Source organism: Cimex lectularius, unplaced genomic scaffold (genome assembly GCF_000648675.2).
Source record: "Cimex lectularius strain Harlan isolate CLEC.00 unplaced genomic scaffold, Clec_2.1 scaffold47, whole genome shotgun sequence".
Classification (NCBI taxonomy): domain Eukaryota; kingdom Metazoa; phylum Arthropoda; class Insecta; order Hemiptera; family Cimicidae; genus Cimex; species Cimex lectularius.
The window spans coordinates 905146-926353 of NW_019392686.1; positions in this window are offsets into that span (position 1 = coordinate 905146).

A 21208-nucleotide genomic window follows, 5' to 3' on the forward strand; every position below is an offset into this window, starting at 1 on the left:
TCAAGAATTTACATACTCACACAAGAAAACATTTTTAAAAAATTGGAATTACTATTGTAACATTTATTTTATGGTAATTTGGTCGGTAATGTTTATTCTGATCCGACTGACTAAATCTGAGACGATATGCAGACTAAAATTATCCAAATTTCAGGTTCATCATTTCGCCGACCACACGAGAAAGCTCACAATTTATTTCATACATTATTTTAAATTAATCTGTACAAATTTTCGCCATATTGACACTTATTTATAAGAATGAGAAATATAGTACTTGTACATTCCGATATGGAACAAAATATTTAAAAAACCGATAATTAGTAAAAATTGGGATACTGTATATGTTTTCAACAAGAAATCTTCTGCAGAATAGCAAAAAAAATCAACAAAATAATATTTGTGAGATCGTAAGATATATCACAAATTATGCACTTTGTCATTTTCAGGTTTGGCTGTATTACCTTTTGCCGTTTTATATTTATTAACTTTGCATAAATATTTATTATTTTGTATTATTTACTTTTACATATTGTCCTCTAAAGATGACCTAGATTGTAGATTGTAATTTCAGGGTATAGTATACTGCGCCCTTTGAGAGCTATTGTATCCCCCGTGCTCTGCCTAAAGCACATCGGTGAGTCCTATTTCATCAAGAAACTCGATTAATAGGCCCGGTTTCAGTGGTTGAAGCTCTTCTATGGTCACATTGTAGATCCCAAAACACTTCCTCCTGCGGGCTAATGTAGCTCCGCAGTTTGTTAGAAAGTGTGTTCCTTGCAGAACCTACCTGTGCCATCTTGGATTATTCCAATTTTCTTTAGATGTCCATTTAATCTACAGTGTTCTGTCAGGAATCCTGTTAGGATTCGCAGTCTATTCCTGCTTCCTTTAAAGATGACCTAATACCCACACGTACCAGACAGAACAAAGCAGTAACAAAAGGCATACTAGAACAATCTGACACGATAAAACTATGAATAAAATAGGAAAATAATGTTTATTTTATAATTTGAAGTACATTATAATTATCTTAAAGTAGGTAACAAGTAACAGTGAGCAAGGTAATATATTCAAAATTAAAACTAAGAGTGGAGAAAACACCCATTGGTACGTCTCCAATGTTACTTGTCCATTTAATTGATACTTGTGTCATTATCATCACTTTCACTATCATCACCAATCACTTCCTAGGAGATCTCGGGGCCATTGTCTCTTCAGTCGGCGGGGAGGGTTTGAGGGGATTCGTCGGGATACGATGTTTCTGATTTACGGTAGTTAGGAGGTTTTTATGAAATTTACCGTAACGGGAACGGATTTCATCTTGAACGGAAGAGATATGTAAGTCTGGATGTGTAGTTAGGTTCGATTCATAAAATGTAGCATCTAGTATTTTTCGTAGTATTAAAGACTGGGCAGTTTGAATGCGGTGGATGTTGGAATGGCTGAACCCCACACTTCCAGTCTGTAAGTCTATACCGGCTTAAATGTGGTGTTCAAAAGCAGCCTTTTATTTTTGAGAGGTAAATTGGATGGTTTGTCAAGAATTCGTTCAAGAGCTCCACGTCGTGTCATAACCTGCTGACGTTTCAGTCGTGTGTGAGAATTCCACGTCAGGCGTTTGTCGATGTACAGTCCGAGGTACCGCACCTCGTCCGCAGTTGGGAGGGGAATATTATTTAAGAGAGAGGGAGATATTTTTTGGGAGAATGAAGGTAATTTGGGTGAGTTTGTCTAGGTTAAATTTTATCCTTTTCCTTTTACCCTATGACTCTAATAATATGAGGTGATGTTGGAGGTTTCGAGTGGAAATGACAAGGTCGGAGTTGCTAGAGAGAATTGCTGTATCGTATGCAAATGTGAATGTGGTGATTTCCGGATGTGATGGCATGCCAGCTGTGAACACCTAGTTAGTGTAGGGCCCAGAACGCTACCCTGAGGAACGCCAGCATGGATAGGGAAATATGCAGAGACAGAATGGCCTTCGATGAGTTGGAAGAATCGATCAGTGAGGTAACTGTGCAGTATGAAATAGTAGGTAGATGGAAGGATGCCCCTGAGCATGAGCAGCAGGCCAGGGTTCCAAACTTGATCAAAAGCTTGGCTTACGTCAAGAAAGGCCCCAGAACAGTAAAACATTGTTAACAACTTATTTTATAACGATTTCTGTTGACTCAAATCAACTTAATGAGGTTTTCAAAGGTGATGAATTACTGAAATTATAACAACTTTCTCAGTTATTTCATTCATGTGTTTTCTGAAACTGGACTTATATAAACTTAATTAATTTTTCGGAAATTTTATGTTATGACAATTTCTTAATAATCACACAATCTAAAGATTACTACTCTATAATTTCGTAAATCTAGTAGCAGTGTCACAAGGAAAGATAAGTAGCCTATTTGAAATAAATCTCCTGGATAATATGTTCTAAGTCAGACTATAATTAGAATTTTTGTCAAGCACATCAAACTATGTGTATTATTGTTATTATTTTGTTATCCACCATTATCCACCTAAGAATCCCAGACGGTTATTACAATGCGATGAAATCCCTGCAGGGGCCGTTGTTGGAAAGTGCGCCGCGGCGAAGGAGAAGAACTAGGAAGAAAAAAAGAAGAAGAAAAAGAAAAAAGTAGACGTTTACATGAATAATTAGCGTTGGGGATGATCGAAGAAGAGGGGCCGCGAGGTGCGGTTCTTCTTTGTTCACCAATTTCTCAGCGTACTATTTAAAAATTTAAAAAAAAGAAAGACATATCCTCGTGGAGAAATTTCGTTTTTACGGGTTTTGGAAAGTTTACGACGGTATAATAAATATTTAGTCAACACAAATAGATCCGACTTGTGGGAAACTGGCTGAAAGCGAAAGGAATTTATTTACAGGTGTTGATTTCTAATATGTAATTTAGAATTTACTTTTACTCTTAAATTTCATGAATCTCTCTGATAATAAAACATGTTTCAAGAATCTAAAACATGCATACCTTTGAAACTGAAATGAACTGCCGACAGCTCTGCAGTCTAAAATCGCTGGATATACTGACAAAACTGGAGTACCAACAAAGTTTATTTATTTATTTTTAAATAGCTACGTTCAAATATAATTTTGTTTTTAATTCATCAATCACGATATTTCCAGGGTTGTAATCATAGCGAGGAGGGTGGTGTAAAGGCGTGTCGGCGGTGTCTATTAATCCTGGGGGTTGATGTGGACCCCCCGTAAAAACTATTGTCCCGGAACAACAAAGTCTTCCCTCATTAGGATCGCCGGCAAACAATAGGCAAGACAATAACACCTTATCAGCCAAAATATTAATGGACTTTTTTGTACGTTCACCCTCGTGGCTATTACACGGAAAAGAGAATCCTTTTGTGATGTTTTGACTGCATTTTCATCTCTATAAACAAGAGGGAAAGATTCGTAGGTGTCGTTTGGCAGACAACACAATTAGCATAGACCTGTGAGATAATGGGCCGGGTTATTATGTTAAACGTTAAGAATGTCTTTGGACCCGGTCGGTAAATCACCATTTGGGATAACGAGCTGTTGAATGCACTTGTACCACCGGCACCGAAAGCGGACACAAATTTCAATTCTCATCCCTGTTCACGACAACTGGTTTTATTTATTTCGATGTTCAGCGGATGGCTTAATAGTATAAATTAAACCCTGGGGTGTTTTAACGTGCGTCCTTGTTTCAGATATGAATAATGGCCTGATTTTATTCGGATTTGCCGGTCTTACAACACCCCTCTTTCCCAAAACCCAAAACACAAACTCTCATTCATTTTGTACCAACTGAACTTAGACAATTCATATATACATTTTTCGTAAGGTTAAAAGTTTCATTCGTTTAAAATATTTGTATGACTATTTATCTGAAATAACTTCTGTGGTGGTATAAATAACACTGCCAGAAATATGTTCCAAACTGTCCGAATTCAAGCAAAATGGTTTAAAGTCTATATTCTCACAAGTCCCAAATGTGTAGAGATAACAAAGTCTATTGTATATACTGTATATAACATGTCTCATTGGTTACTACAGGGAAGCGTATAAGTCTAATCGTTAAAGATTTTGGTTATTGCAAGTAAATCTATGTAGGAGTGCTACAAGGAATTCTATTCGGACCTATCCTCTACACAATATACGTCGCAGACGTTCCTACCCTCCTTGAAACTATCCTTACCACTCGCCATCTTTTGCCCTCATTAAGATCGTGTCATCTCTACCAGAAACCTGCAAACCTATGTCGCATCCCTTGAACAGTGGTTCAAGCGGTGAAAGATGATATAAACATACAAAAATGTTAACTTGTCACTTTCATCAATACTGAAATACTATCCCTCTCCCGATGGCTAATGTAGTCGGCTACATTGGCAAGCATAGAACCTCACCTGCGACTCAAAAGACAAGAACTAAATTGACGCTTCTGTTTTCTTACAAAATTGTTGGACAAACGATCAAAACTATACAAAATAAACGATTAATTTATTTCACTATGAGACCCATTTGAATCGAACTTTGGGATTCAACCAAGCGTTCCAACCTCCAATATATTTAATCTCTACTGTTCAAAATCCTTTGAACCATCGTTAATGCTCCTTTTTAAGAAATCAAATGTTGCCGTTCATAATGACATTTATACACAATATGTTCTTGAAGTAGAGAAGAACAGCTACAAGTGTCATGTCAGAAACCTTTCTTCTGCACTCTTCCAAGCACTCATCCCCGACAATGAAGCGTCACTGAGTACGCGACACTCTAAGCAACTGTGAAAGCGCTCAGCGCTACTACATAAGAGTGTCGACTTTTTTCTTATTTGTATATTTTTTCATTATTTAATCTTTATGTATTGGTTGGGATGAAAAGTCAGTGTCTCGAGCGGGATTCGAACCCACGACCTTTGGCTAAATACGCCGCTGCTCTACCACTACCAGCTATCGTGACATGAAGTGGTTAGAGCAGAGACGTATTGTGCCGAAGGCCGTGGGTACTAATCCCCTTCGTGACACTTATTTTTTCATCTCAACCAATACCTTACTTAGATGTGTGGTGATTAGTGACCGTTAATCGATAATTATTCAGAAATCGTGAGATGCGGTCTGGTGTGATGTAGGTTTCAGAAAAACATTTTCTTTATCGTGCCAACGTTTCGATCTTTATTGATATCTTTTTATTTATCGATTGAATATAAATTTTAAAAAATATATATATTTTGCATTGTATAAATTCACTTTTTTCCACATCCTACATGTATTTGCTAAATGTAAACAATGTTTGTAAATCCCAGCCCCTGAAGATGATTTCAATGGAGATCGAAACGTTGGCACGATAAAGAAAGTGTTTTCTGAAACCTACATCACACCAGACCGTATCTCACGATTTCTGAATGCCTTACATAAAGATTAATTAATTGAAAAAGGTTATTTGGTCAGTTATATCGGTTAAGTAAATATTTTCTTATACTTTGTTCTTTCTTCTTACCCTGAAACCTCGTCCTTAATTGAAATCTATTGTTGTTCTAGTAAATCATTGTGCACACTAAATAATTGATGACAATTTTTACAACAGGTTTTGATTAGGTCATGTACAAACGGTATATGAACGTTTATAAATAGAATATTTAAAAACATACGAAGGAACTCGAATTTGAGGGAGAATTTTTCATTAATAGATTGGAAGTCTTGGTTGCCTTATCATTGTCCTGTAAATTAAAAATTTTAAAAAAAATTAATTCTAGTTTTGATCATGAGTCAAGTACTTTTTTAGTAATTCATACCGTCCGTTTATTTCTTGCTTTTCAATCTTGTGTGCGGATTCCAAGGTAGTCGTTTGTCAACGAAAAGTCCAAGATAACGCAAAAGGTCGGAGACAAAATTTATCTGATAGCTTTTAATTATGTTTATTTTTTTTTATTTTGTGAACCATGCTTCCTTATTATTCAGATGTGGTATGAAATTAGACCTTACGAAGGGGTCCAAACTACGTGCAAGAAAGAACCGGTATCATCAGCGAAGATATGTGTAGAAATGTAAAAGTTTATTGAAAAAAGAAATGAGCCAAGAATGTTTCCCTGAAAAACACCTGCCTAATGTGTACATAAAGTGAGAATTTTGTTCCTTGACGGCAGAATCAGTCTGTCGTTTTTACACCATCCATTAATTGAATCCAATTAATTAATCGTTATGTAGGGTATTAGTTGAAATGAAAAAGTTGGTGTTTCGAGCGGGTTTCGAACCCACGACCTTTGACTAAATTCGCTGCTACTCTACCACTTCAGCTATCGTGGTATGAAGTGGTCAGAGCAGAGTCGTATTGAGCCGAAGGTCGTGGGTACGAATCCCCCCCCGTGACTCTTACTTTTTCGTCTCGACCAGTACCTTACATAAAGATTAATTAAATGAAAGAGGTTATTTGGTCAATTGGACCACGAAATCTAATGTATTTTTTCATTATGTTTAGTTATTTAGAAATCGTGAGATGCGGTCTGATGTGATGTAGGTTTCAGAAAAACATTTTCTTTATCGTGCCAACGTTTCTATCTTTATTGAGAACATCTTCAGGGCTCAAAGTGTTTGTCTTCTGAGTAATTGTGCACTTCTTGCGTGTCGTGTCGAGAGTGCCCACGAACACTTTACATCACACCAGACCGTATCTCACGATTTCTAAATAAATATCGATTAACGGTCACTAATCACCATACATTATGTTTAGTCTTCTAAGATTTTTTTTTCAAATTTACTTAAGGGCAGCAATTGGAGCAAGTGAAAATAAATAATTCATTATTTTTTAAATATCTACTTGGCTATGTATATAATGCTGAAGCTTCCTACAACTTTAGAGGGCCATGTTTTTCATTAATTAACGTAATTTTAATTTTGACCTATTTTAGTTTAAATTTGTAATCATTTAAAAGGTTTGTATGTTTATTTTTTGTACATTTTATAATAGATAATTGAAATTTACCTAGTTTTTCACGAGATTAAACTTTCAGTTTATTTTCGATTTGATTATTTATTGGGTTTTGTTTAGTTGTATCGGGTGTCATACTTTATTTGATTAAATTATACCAACCTTTTAAAGGATCTAATTATAACATATCGCATAAACATTCTTTTTTATGATGATTTTTCAGATCTGTTGAAAAACCTACACAACTATGAACAAAAATGCGTTTAAATGATTTTCAACGGAGTAAGAAACATGTCTGGGTTTATATCATAGTTTTAAATTATAATTAATTCTAAAAACAGGCGCGCTTTCGAAATCGTGTCGGGTGCCGGTAATGAACCGTAAAGTGTGCCCGAAAAGGCTGTGAGACAGGAAAAAAAATTAAATTAATCTCATAAAGTCTGTTTCCAACGTAAACGGGACGTAATACGATCTAAAAAGTTAGGCTTTTAAATCACCACCGGCTTATAAGGCATGACAATTTCAACATATTATCCAAAACCGTTTTATAATAGAGAGAAATTGAAACCGTAAGCCCTACAAACGGAATCTCAAAACTGTACCAGAAAACCGGAATAAATTAATCATAAAAGCCACAGTTACGCAGGAAACTTTTGAGTTACCTCAAGAGCAAAGTGCAAAAACTTCAACAGATGGAGAAAGGTCTCCAAAAAACCATGTATATAAGTGCATAAATAAGTATATTATTTGTTCCTGTTTAGTGTTTAGTAAGTTTAATTTACTTTCCCTTAAAGACATGTCAGAAAAACTAACGAAATATACTGTGTTATATAGAAAATTTTTACAAAATTTTAATTTAAAAAACTTTAATATGGATGATTCAGGGATTCTTTTGAATTTTAATGTAAACAATATCTTTGAAATCAACCGTCAGTGGTTGAGTTTTTGTGGATGCTCTATTGTTCTCAGGATTGCAATATAGGTCTAGAAAATTCAAGAGCACATCATCTGATAATAATTAACAGTAATCAATTGTTCCTGGATTTAGAGCGGATTTGCCTATCCCCCGAGGCTGTGTGGCTGTGTAATAATCTATTTCCGCCAGGCATTCCACACAAGAACGATGGGAATCACGTGGGAGTGTGGGACGAAGTATAGAAGGAAAAAAGAGCCAGGGGAAATTATATTGTCAGAATGTAAAAAATTAAATCCCCTCAGGCCTGTCTAGAATTGGTTGCCCCCATTTGATTCCAGTTAGCTTTATTTTTTCATTTGGTTAATCAAATTAATGACGTAATGTCAGGGCAAATTAATAAAAACTGCTTTGAAATCCACCCTGTTTAATCTTTCAGCTCAGTTATACGCTCCACATTATGCAAGAAATAAGGGTTTTAGGTGATTATGTGGCTGAACTTTCTACATCAATTGATCGGTTATTTTACGCCAAAGCCTGTTTTTATAACGACCAAGATAATACCGATCAATCGCTTTCAGCTGTACTGTAACAAACGTAAATGTCGAATTCCTGAGCGTAATGAAGAGAATGATAGGATAGCCATGGATGTCCTCAGTGGAACAAGTAGAACTAAAATACTTGTGTAACACTTCACATTGCTGGTAAAACTAAACCCAGACATGCATAAATCTCGGTTTCAACTTACAACACATCTGATTCAGCAAAGCCTAAAAAATCCCAGAATCATTGTATGTCTGCTAACAGTCCATTCATTGGGTTTTTGAAGTATTGGGTATGGAAGAAGCTATAAGTTGTAAATGTTCTGCCAGAAGAAGAGTAAACCTAGCCCTAACAAGGAGAAAAGTATTCTATTTACAAGCAAAAAACCTCAATCCAAAAAAGATATCTAGTAATTACTATCAACATTATATAAGCTAGATAATAAAAACCATGAACACAATAGCCCAATTTGATAGTCAACATAAGGTTTTTGAGTTAGCACAAAGGAATCTATCACCGAAAAGTACTGTAAGTTATTGTTTAAATAGGTATTTTAAAATTTGTTTGGAATTGGAGTAGAGAAATATCAAATACTCAGATTCACAACTGAATACATGGTGTCTTTTTTAGATAGCCTGGCTGAATTTCTCTTGACCAAATGACGCTATCAATAAAATACGTGTTTAATATTTTTAGTATAGTTTCAAATTTTTACCTTTTGGAGAAAAATTATACAGGGTATCTCAGGCCGAGTTGGTACTGGGAGGAAGGTGTTGCTTCACGATGACAAAGTTGCATACAAACAGAAGAAGAAACACTTCCCAGGAGCAGAAATAATCCACGAAGAAATACTTCTTGAGCAGTCAAAACAAAACATGCCTGGACTCGGTGCTAGGGCACAAAGGGCATAGGGCAACGAAGAGGCTGATAAAATTGGCCAAGGAAAGTTCAATGAGGACACCTATCGGCCCTGAACGATTTTTTGGATTACCGAACTGCCAAAGACTTCGACAATAGATTACAAATAAGTCCTTACCGCAGTGGGAATGTAGCTCGGGATAGAAGTATGCGAACAAGTGTACCTAAGGACCATGAAAGAAAGTAACGGCAGAATTACTAAAACTAGGACGTGCTAGGGCTAGAATAATTGTACTGATAACTGGACACTGCAGACTCCGGAGGCATATGAATAGACTTGGAATGATAGAAACAAGCCTGAGCAGATATTACTAAAAAGACGAAGGGACAGCGGAACACGTCCTCTGTTAGTACGAAGGCCAATGCAGGCTGATTCCTATTCCTGGGAGAGGAAAAGCCAGGACCTGAAGGATACACATGGGAGCTTTGGGGTCTGGTAAAGTTTAACGAGGAGCAGCTAGACACAAAATGGAGGTGCACAATATACCAACACTGGACGCGGTGCACAGGTCGTAAAGAGGCTGGTCCCAAAAAATCTAATCTAATGTATTTAACTATTGTTGGTTATCGATGGATCATATAGTTCTTCTGAAATAAAATCTAAAAAAACGTATCACCAAATAAAACCCGTAAATTAATCAGACCCCAACATAAAGACTCCATTACGTATGTGTTTTGAATTTTCATCTTGTAATCAAAATGGGAAAAGGCGGCGTTGGTCAAGGGACGGCATAAATCATAATATTTAGAAGGATGGAGTCCATAACCCCTGCCTAAAAGGGTATTGAAAGTCTCCCACACGAAGACAAGGATTACAAAGACGGATACTAAATTGATTCGAGAGTGTGGGAGACTTATTAATATTAAGGGAACTGGCCTAAGGAGGAGGTGAAATAGGGTGACAGCCTCCCCTAAAAGTTCAGGAAAGGGGCGCTAATAAAGAGATATTCCCACATCCCCTGGCCCGTTATTACAGGACATCCCTGGGAAATGCCCCGAGCGCCTTCACGCGTCTCCTAATTGAATATCATACCAAACAGTTGTAAAACACTCTATGATTTCTTTTTTTTTCTCCCTTTTTATTTCCATAATTTAAACCGACGCCTCGAGTAAGGAGTTGATGAGTTAAAAGATAGCGTTTACACGTTAACAGCTCAGTTATGTATTCACCGCATTTTAATTTCAGGGCGAAGGTGTGAACTGTACGCTCGTGATACACTGATCACACGTTTACGAATCGTAAAACAGACTTGATTTCGATTCAGGGAAGTTATTAGGCATGTACGCCCTCAGTTATGCATAAAATTCGAGCGACGTCTCCATTCCCATTTGACTACGTTCAATATTTTTACATACACCTATTGTTTTAACCTGTAATCTTGTGATTAAGTGAATATAGTTTGAATTATGCTCTAAGGCAATGGAAATTTTAATATTTTCGTCGGAAACTTTTAATGTTTTGAAAAACAACCAAAAATACTACGTCAAGATTTATGTTAAGATTAATTTAAGGATTATTAATTAAAACTAAAGTGGAGACAAATATATAAAAACATATTTTTCCATCAAACTGATAATCGATACATTTTTGACGAAGGAACGAAAAGTCGACGAATCATCCGAAGTTCAAAGCCGTAACTAATGTGCCCATTCCCGCTTTTGGTCAAAAATTACGTTATATTTTATTCAATTAATTAATCTTTATGAACGATATTGGTTGAAATGAAAAGCTAATGGTCATGAGCGGGGTTCGAACCCATGACCTTCGGCTAAATACGCCGCTGCACTACCACTTGACCTATCGTGACTTCGATCCACTTGGACACTAACTTCCCATCTCAACCCAACCTTTCGAATTTTCCCTCCTTTTTGCCATTTTGTAATATTATATTTTATATTAGCTCTATTAGGTCATTCTTTATTGAGCAGCAAAACCCTGTCCAACCATTATACTTATCTTTTTTCGAGCAGGCTAGCATCATTGCCGGCTCCTCACTTTTGTCTCATTTTTTGTATTACTTTTATCTTCAACGTTGAACACATCCTCACGTGATTAAAATGTAATAAGTCAATTAAACAGTACATTCAAACTATTGAAGCGATAACCTAATCTACGTTTGGTGGTTCAAGAGTTCTCGACATACTGCTGAGACGTCGCTCCTACATCTACGCAAAAATTATGTACAATCTACAGTTGATAAACCGGCCTTTTCACCTTCAAGTCTAACCTTTATTCACGCCACTAAATACATTCATACAGTGTCACCCGTTCACTACACCGGTTAACCTAATTAGTTTGACATGTCTGTGGACATTCGCTCTTCACACAGACTGTATCTTTACACACACCACTCAATAAATACATTCACACAGTCGAGTATTCACCAGGGTTTGTGATATTACATTCCTGACTACCCCAATATCACACTGCAAATATATTTAATACTAAAAAAAGTCGGCGGGCAGAGCTTATCTTATTTTGTGCGACGCTAATTCCTTGCGCTTTGTCAATGTGTCATTTACAGAGATTTACTACGCTGTATAAATGGCAGCTCCCTGGTCTCAAGCCAACCCATGGGTCAGCCGGGTCTGGCCTATCCGCGGGAGAGTCAATGCGATCCTTGTTATTAAACTTCCTACATGGCCCACAATATGATGTACGATTTTATTTCGTATAGTTTGTCGATCATGGTGGTCTAACTTATTGTTATCGTATTAAGGTTTTATTAGACTGAAATATGGCTATGGAAACCTTTAAAAAAGTAGATACCGCTTCTCTCTTGTACAAATTAAAGCATGTCTTTGCAAATAGTTTTTACTTTATCTTCTACTTCTATCTAAGCAATTTTTCGGCTCCGACAAAGATTATATTACTCACACTACTGCACTCAGGTCGCAGGTAGACCGCAGGGCAGTGCGCTTGGACCAATCATGCCTATACTTTATACCTTTAACGTCGAACTTAAGGACCTGTGTTAGTCGGACGCAAGGAGCACAGTCAGACTACACTGTTGCGCGATATCTGTAGTGTGCTGTGATCCTAATAAAAAAGAAAAATAAACGAAAAATCTTACCTTTGGATTTTAGAAGAGAAATAGTGTCCCGACAGGCGGGTCAACCCAAGAAGTAAAGCTTCCAAGTCTTTCAACTTATTACAAAGCTTTCCAATCCAGAACACACAAGCGACTGTTCGAATATGAAGTAACAATGGTAAAAAAAGTAGAAAAGAAAAAAGCTGGAGGTTGACTCGATATTGTGAGGTTATAAAAAATGAAAGGTTCGCTAACTCCATTGGTCAAAGTGCGACTGTCGATTGGTTGTTGGTATTGGACCAAGGTCGGGTGACTCTTACAAGGATTAAGCTTAAGGGCTCCAAAGATTAAGCTAAGGGCTCCATCACTATTAAATTTTTTTTTGTTTTTTTTTTTGACATGGGTTTGCATCAGCAGAAGTCATATCACACCCGGGGTGTTATGATGAGTCACCGTATCAACGCATAACTGTTGCGGCCACCTAGGGGGGAAAATTATCTGTTCCTTTAATGTTAATGTATTTACAAAATGCTTAGTATGCTTAGTAGATATTATTAATAATTAATCATTAATTGTATGAACAAGCTGCTTTTTCTTTTAATCCAATCTAATTATTACGCAGTGTACAAAAATGCAGATTGTAATATATATTAGACTTAAAAAAAAACAAGGTTGTTCCTATGATTAATGAGTGTAAGTAATTAAAATGCAGGTCGTACATCATGGTAATCTGAATAAATCATCATTTTTTGAACAAATTTGGTCATACCTGCACAGAAAAAACCGTTACTAAACGAAGGGAATTATTAGTTGATTGTTTGATCTGGATTGTCTGATCAAAATTGATGGTTTCTAGCTTTATAATAAATAAATAAATCAATATCTGTTAAAAAAAGAACCAAATAGACCAGGAACTTTTAAGCACTTCGTTTCCTTAATAATCGAAGTTCATTGGTTCCGTACTACTACTAAACTACTCGCAAGAGGCAGAATTAGCCCTGAAGGAGGGTTCAGTTTACATAAAAGACTTATCTGATATTTCAATTTTACATAATTGAACTAATGGAAAAAAAGAGGTCCGGCACGATATGATCTATTGGCTTATGGCAGTCTACTTAATAATTAAGGGTAAAAGATCCGATGAGGCCCGACTCTCGCCCCCGAACATTCAATAGACCGAGATAGTATCTGGGAGCAAACAGCCCGAGGTAGTCCGAGGCGCCGTTCCGGATCACGAACCATACAGTAGCCGCCATCGCCAGGGATCGTCTGACGTACTCGGTGTTCTGGAGCCAACCGGAGAAAAAACATGTCGGCAAAGGTTCAGAATGGCAGCGTTACGGCGCAAACGAACCGAAATGCAGATTTAGTTCCAGTTCAAATTTATAGTCTTTCGGAATACTTCTGAATATTTGGTATAGTCTCTAAATACGGTATTCAGAAGTTAGTTATTCGGTAGGAAATGTGTGGAAATGTTTATAAGATACGTGTAGCGTATGAACCATCCAAAACCATCCATCGTAGGAATTGCTCTTCTAATCTGGACGTACTCAAAAACCTACCACTAGAGGAAAATGATATTCTGCAATTAGATCTATTTTTTTGGATGTAGTTTTGTATTCTTTTAGGTACAACCTGCATAGCTTTCAATGTATTTTATTGCAATTAGGAATCGTATTTTTTTTTCTTGACTTCACGTTGAATTCCAAATGATACACTTATTTCGCAGAACTCCCACGCGCCACAGATTTTCCACTTCGACCTAAAAGACTATGTTGTTAGATGTTATCTATATGACGACATACCACTCTCCAGATCGAGCCTGGCCCTTAAGCGTTTCCTGCCACTTCTAGGAAAAAATGCTGGCCGTTTAATAATAACAGTTTAAACGTTCGATTTATAGTTTATGCACAAGTGTCGTGACACACAAGGTGGTCCGTGGGTTCAGAGGTTGGCATAATCTCTCCATATTTTGCCTTAATTGCAACTCAAGCCCAACGGAGTGTTATTTTACTTATCCGGTCTCTTATATATGTTTATGAAAAGGAAAATGTTTTGCTTTCATTGCTATAAAATTAATTGACCTAAATGATGGATGAAATGAGGTAAGAAGATCAGACAAGTAAAATTGTACTCTCCTTACTTTATTTGTGGCATCATTCGAATCGTGTAAGACCGAATTAATAAAAGTTTAAACAGGGTGGATTTCGGGGCAATTTTATTAATATAAATTACTGTAATAAATTATAATAATGAATAATATGATAATAATTTGCCTTGGCCTTACATCGATTTGATTATTCATACATTAAATTCTCTCTCTCTCTCTCTCTCTCTCTCTCTCTCTCTCTCTCTCACTCTCTCTCTCCTCTCTCTCTCTTCTCTCTCTCCCTTTCTTTCTCCCTCTCTCTCATTCTCTTTCTATCTCATTCTCTTTCGACCTATCACTTTATTCTATCTATCTGTCTATCTATCTTTCTCCACTTTTCTCTCACCATCTCTTTTTCTTTGCTCTCTCTCTGTCTCTCTCATACTCTTTCTATCTATCTCTCACTATCTATCTTTCTCCTCTTTTATCTCCCTATCTCTTTATCTTTACTCACTCTCTCCCTATATCTCTCTATCTCTTTTTCTCCACTTTTCTCTCACTATCTCTTTTTCTTTACTCTCTCCCTCTCCACTGCCTCTCTCATTCTCTTTCTATCTCATTCTCTTACTGTCTATCTCTCTCTAACTATCATTCTCCTCTTTTCTCTCACCATCTATTTCTCTTTACTCTCTCTCACTCTCTCACACTCTCTCTCTCTCTCTCGCTCTTGCTGACTCACTCACTCTCTCTTCCTTTCACTAACTGCTGGAGAAGTCGTTTGCGACCTAATGTTGGAGTTGTTTTTAAAATTAACGATATTCATACACTCATTCATTCCCTTTTTCTTTCTTTCATTTATCACTTCTCTATTTGTTTGTTTCGAGGCCAACTTTATGTATTCCTTGTATGTTAATATTTAGAAAAAACGGATTTTAATTACAACTTAAAATACGTAAACAGAAAATTTCAACAGAAAATTATTGATTTTTAAGCCTCTCTAGAAAAATATTCAACCTTAACTTTAAACTCACTCATATTATCACGCATAATACAAGACTTAGGGAACAACTGTTTTTCTATTGTCATATTAAAAGTTTGTTTGGTAGTCATGGTTGAAAGAAAGAAATAATGATATCGTATAATTAGGCGTCTATTTTAACAAGAATGCAGGTTTCTTATGCCATTTCTAAGCTCTTACTAAAATCAATATTAGCCGATGAGGCAGTGGTTCCAGTTTCTCACTAGGAGTGCCCAGTGGATCTTAAAGATTTATCAGGGCAATGTATTTTTACGTTACCACTTCATTAGGTGATCGGCCCGTGACTGACATGGCATAGATTGATCGGCGAGGCTGGTAGTCACCGCACGTATACATATTATCCAACGGAATCCGGGCTTTCCACGTCTAAGGCTTATTAAACTTATTCATTTATTGTGAGACTTCCGCTGCGTATACAAAAAATCAACAACGACATATGTATGTCACCGCCTGCCACCATCAAAGATTCTCACTGTTGAAATAAAAAAAGAGAAAAATTGAGAATTTTACTTGAAAAATGTATTTACCGTGTTACATTTGTCAAGCCTTCATTTCGAAATCTACTTCTGTCAACCTTTGTCCGTAGCAATGAACAGCGCAAATTTATGTCCCATTCGAACACCGAAAAAACGTGTTAGAGACACAATACATGACCTTCTGTAACGCGGAGTCGTTACCGTGCACATGCCCTACAGAATTGCGTCGATTGTCCCAGTTTTGTACGCAGAAGTGTCAAGGTTACCTCAGTGATAGATAAGATCAAAACAACTAATCAAAAAATAATAATTTACTCATCCCTTATACAACACTTACCGGTTTTGGCAATTAAAGAACATCAATTTGATGCTGGCACAATTAATTGGCTTCACTTATTTTAGTAAAGTAACTCATTGCAAGAGATTCTCCAATTTAGATAAAAAGTAACTAGAAGCACCACACAAGAAATAAAATAATATTTTGTGCACGTAAAAGTATAAGAGATATGGAGGGAAGAGAGAGAGAGAGAGAGAGAGAGAGAGAGAGAGAGAGAGAGAGGAGTGGGTGTGAGGAGGAGAGATAGAGAAAAAAAGAACAAGAATGAAAGATAAAGATATCTAGAGAGGAGAGAGAAGAGAAAGAGTGAGATTGGAAAAGAGAAACGAGGAGAGAGAGAGAGAGAGAGAGTGTCTCGACGTACTCAACCAAATATTTTCCTAGTTTTGGTAGATAATAGGCCCCTCATAGTAGTTGTAGGAATAGGTCTGTATGTGGTGGTACAAACCCGGTAGTTCATACTGCTATGATGTATGCGCCAATGGGACTATAGTGCTCACCCAAATATGGTTTATACCTCACTAACTTTAGGTCTCTGTAGCGTTGATAGTGGCTCTATGGCTCTATTTATTAGATTCAAATTTTCTTTGCCCGTGAATTTCCTTTTCCTTGACAGGATGTGGTTCCATATATGTACTACGGTTTCCTATCCAATCTTGGCTGAACTTAAATAGGCTGTTTTCTGTCACACTTCATATTTTTAAGTGCCTATCGAGTCTGCAATGTCCTGTTAGCAGACCCTCAATGATCCTGAGTGTTGATCAGCGTTGATCTATCTTGTCGATCAGCAGCTCTATAGTAAGTTTAGTCGAGACTTACTTGACGAAGTCTCTCTGTGTCCTGTTCCACAGTATGAAATTTATTTTTGGGTTCTAGTTGGGACTAGTTCAGAAGAGGTTTACACCTACTGGTGGTACTGAGTATAGCACTTTCTTTCTTAGTACCGTTGTACCCTGGCACGAGACTGTATGCTGGCTATTTTTAGTTTTCCCAGGGCACTTATGCAATATCGGAGTCGTATCTCAGGACATTGCTTTGAGTGTAGCTTGGATGCCCGAATAGATAGCTATCCTTTTATTTATTTTTTTAGTCCCAGCTTCTTTTTTTTCAACTCAATTACCAAGGTTTACGCCTGAAAAACTTTGCTCTATATTTTGAGAAAAATTGGCATTTTATCACATAATGTTTTTCCATAAATTAATGCCACACCAATGTTTGGTTTTTGATCCGTGTATCAAAATAGAGTCAGCGGTGGCATTAGATGCGACTTAAATTTCTAAATAATGAGACCCAGTTCCTTATGAGTCAACTTATCACACCCAAACCATTTCTAATAGGAAGGGAAACAAATTTTTGCACCTATTTGAAGCAAAGAAAGAATGAGTTTTTCTGGGTATTATGAGTAACCAGGGTCGCAGGAATTTCAACGGTGGGTGAGCAGGCGTGAATGATAACGAGTCATCCTTTCAATCGCGAAGGCAAATTCCATTGAAATAAACGGTTAGAATATTTAAAAACGAAACCGGACAGTATCTAAATTACAACAGCCCAGAAGCGGTTTGGAAGCATAACATCGCAAATGATAGCTATATCTGCCGTATGATTTATTGCCGGAGGAGTTTCGAAACGCTTTGTATCTAATGTTGTTGCGAAAATAAAACTAAAAACACCTTGGCTTTAATAATCCAAGGACGGGTTTTTAAGCCTTTATAGAGCCAGTGTGAAAGATTTGTAAAACTGTATCTTTCAATTTGTCAGTTATTTGATCTGAAACACTACGATGCAATCACTTAGTTTAAAAACACTCCTAAGCTGGCGTCTTGATGCACACTCCTAAAATTTTTGTCACATTTATAAATATATTTTCACTACCATATTACCCACAATTTTAAGAACAAGAGAATGTACGGTCGGAAAGAGACAAATAGAAAAGGAAAAGAAAACAAGAACCAGAAACCACTGAAAAAATATGTCTCTGTGAAGATCTTACTAATTTATCAAGACACGAGAGCAATTTATACAAGTATGTAGGTTAGACAACATGTCAAATTTTTGTCAAAATTAGTTCAATTTATATGTCCCCAAATACGAAACATGTAAGTAATAGATGTAATGGAGTGTTACTAAATATTTATGATAATATTTTTTGACTTGTACTGTAGGTTGTTGAAAAATGTACTGCACCATGGAATTTTCTTAATTAACTGAACATTTTCGATAAAATGACACGAGTCTTCTTCAGTGTTAATTACATTTACATATCCAGTCGATTTCCTAACAATGTGTTATGATAATAAAGAAAATTCCATTCTGCAGTATATTGCTCAACAACCTAAAATAAAATTGATACGATTGTAGAGTAAAAAGCAAAAGTTTTAATTTTTTTAAATATATAAATAATAATTTTTGTTTGACCAATTAGTTTTTATAATACATATATCTTCCATTTCAGTCAGGGTATTATCACAGTAACATAGCTTAAAATGACTTGCTCGGCGATGAATTTTAATTAATGAAGTACTATTTGATGAAGAACTTTTTGTAGATGTAACTTTTGGCTGTCCAATAGAAATGGAATGGGTGGCTTGTTGAAGTTTTGTTTAAGAGAGAAAAGAAGTTCCTTCTATTTTCACAAGGAACTGTGTGTGGCTAGGCAAGGCTACCAATTAAGCCATTTTTTATTTTCTGTCTTTATTGACGGCCATCCGCCTTTTCTAAGCTAGGGGATAAATGTTAAAATTATTCTCATTAAAGCTTTATACAACACGAAATATCTGTATTTTGAGGTCATTGCGTACCGGTTTTATGCACTACGAAGAACTTATTTAGATCATTTACGTTAGAACGTACCTTTTCTTGTTAAATAACTTTTAGTTTGTCAGTGAAACTTTCTTGAGCTCAAAATGCATCTACCAAGTTGCCTTTTGATAGCTTTGATGTTTGCGAAGTAGGGTATATCTAGAATTGGAATATTTACGTCCTGTAACACTTACCAAGATATTTTTACGATTTACGGAAAAGAGAAAAAGAAGAGGAGAGAGAGAGACAGACAGACAGACAGACAGACAGACATACACACAGTCAGACAGACATGTCTCTGTGCGCAACCCTCGTACCTTGAGGTATGAGCCAATGTGATTATCGTGGTGTTCCACATATGGTTATACCTCACTATCCTGCTTTACGCTTTTTTATTAGCTTCTATATACTTAATAGAGATTCATTGTTCTTCAGGATGTAATTTACCCAAAAGAAAAAGAGCGAGAAGGAGAATGAGAGATGAGGAATAAATGGCTGAATGAATATCGTTGTATTTAAAAAATCTCGCATATTTAGGTCGCCAACGCCAACAATTGAGAAAGAGAGAGAAAATGGATGAATGAGCGATTTATGTTTATTTGTTTACAGGTAAAGTTAGGTCTCATGGACCTTTCTTAAACGTGTAATTACAATGACAATTGTCATTGCACAATTGCAAACTTACTTATGTAGTTAATATTTGTTGGAGATTAGACAAACATATAAAATAGTAAACAATTCAATGTATTATACATAAAAATGATATATTAAATATAAGATAGGACTGTAAATTGTGATTTTAAGTATATAATAAATTTTTAGTAACGTTAAACAAAAGCAAAGTCTGGATAAGCCTAATACGAATTTATAAGTCACATAATTGTCTTTAACATTAATATTCTGATTTCAGTTAAAAATTTTATATATAACAATGTTAAATGTTTTGTCATAGAAGTATTTTTTGTACCATACCATATTGGTGAATTTTATGGTAATATTAACTTTTTTGACTGGGGCTTCCGGCATCTAAATCCTTTCAGCCCCCAACTAAGTCTATATTCTATTTACACTTTCAAACACTACATTCATATAAATAAATACATCCATACACTCATTCCATTTGGTCGGTGGCGTACTTGATATCCCTCCACCGACCTATACTTAAACTAATCTAGATTGGGGTCGATGGAGTACTTTTATAAATATTCCATCGACCCCGAACACACACTCTTACGCTTTCTACGTTCGAGGGGCGATGATGACGTTTCAGCCTCACCCCTCGCCATTCACGCTAATAAATACATGCACTTAGACAAAACGTATAGACACAACACATAAGATATATTATATACAATAAAAAAACCCAATTTCCCCTAAAAAGCGGAACAGGGTACTCTGAAACACGCTACCGTGTTCGAGAACTCTTCTTAAGTCCGCCGGCATGCCTACACGCTCTCTGTATGGAGCCAAGGCATGACACGTCTCTATAATGTGGGACCCATCGAGCATCCTTTCTCTGTATAAGGGGATTAACATATTACAATAATAAATCATACAAACTAAGATAACACTGATAAATAATTGTCAATTTAAATACATAACTGTAAATGTTACATGTGTTAACTATTAAATGTCTGTTTTTAAAATATATAAGCTATGACTCTAAATCGTATTGTTAAAGATATGATAAATTTATGAATAACATTACACATGACCGAAGTGTGGATGAGCTTAATGGAAACTTATAAATAAAAAACTTTCTTTTATACTATTTTCTGATGGATGAGATGGATCTATTTACATTTTATATAAATTAATGTTAGCTATTTTATCATAAAAGTATATTTTGGACAATATAAGAATGGTGAATTTTACAATAATATTAACATATTACAATAATAAATTATAAATTAATTTAGATAGTGGTATAAGGTTAATATTTTAGAGAGATAGAGAGTGGTAGATAGATAGATAGATAGAGAGAGAGAGAGAGAGAGAGAGAGAGAGAGAGAGAGAGAGCAGATGGGAGAGAAAGAGGAGAGAGGAGAGGTAAGAGAAAAGTGAAGATAAATAGAAGATTGTTAAGAGAGAGAGAGAGAGAGAGAGAGAGAGAGAGAGAGAGAGTGAGAGAGAGAGGGTGATGAGG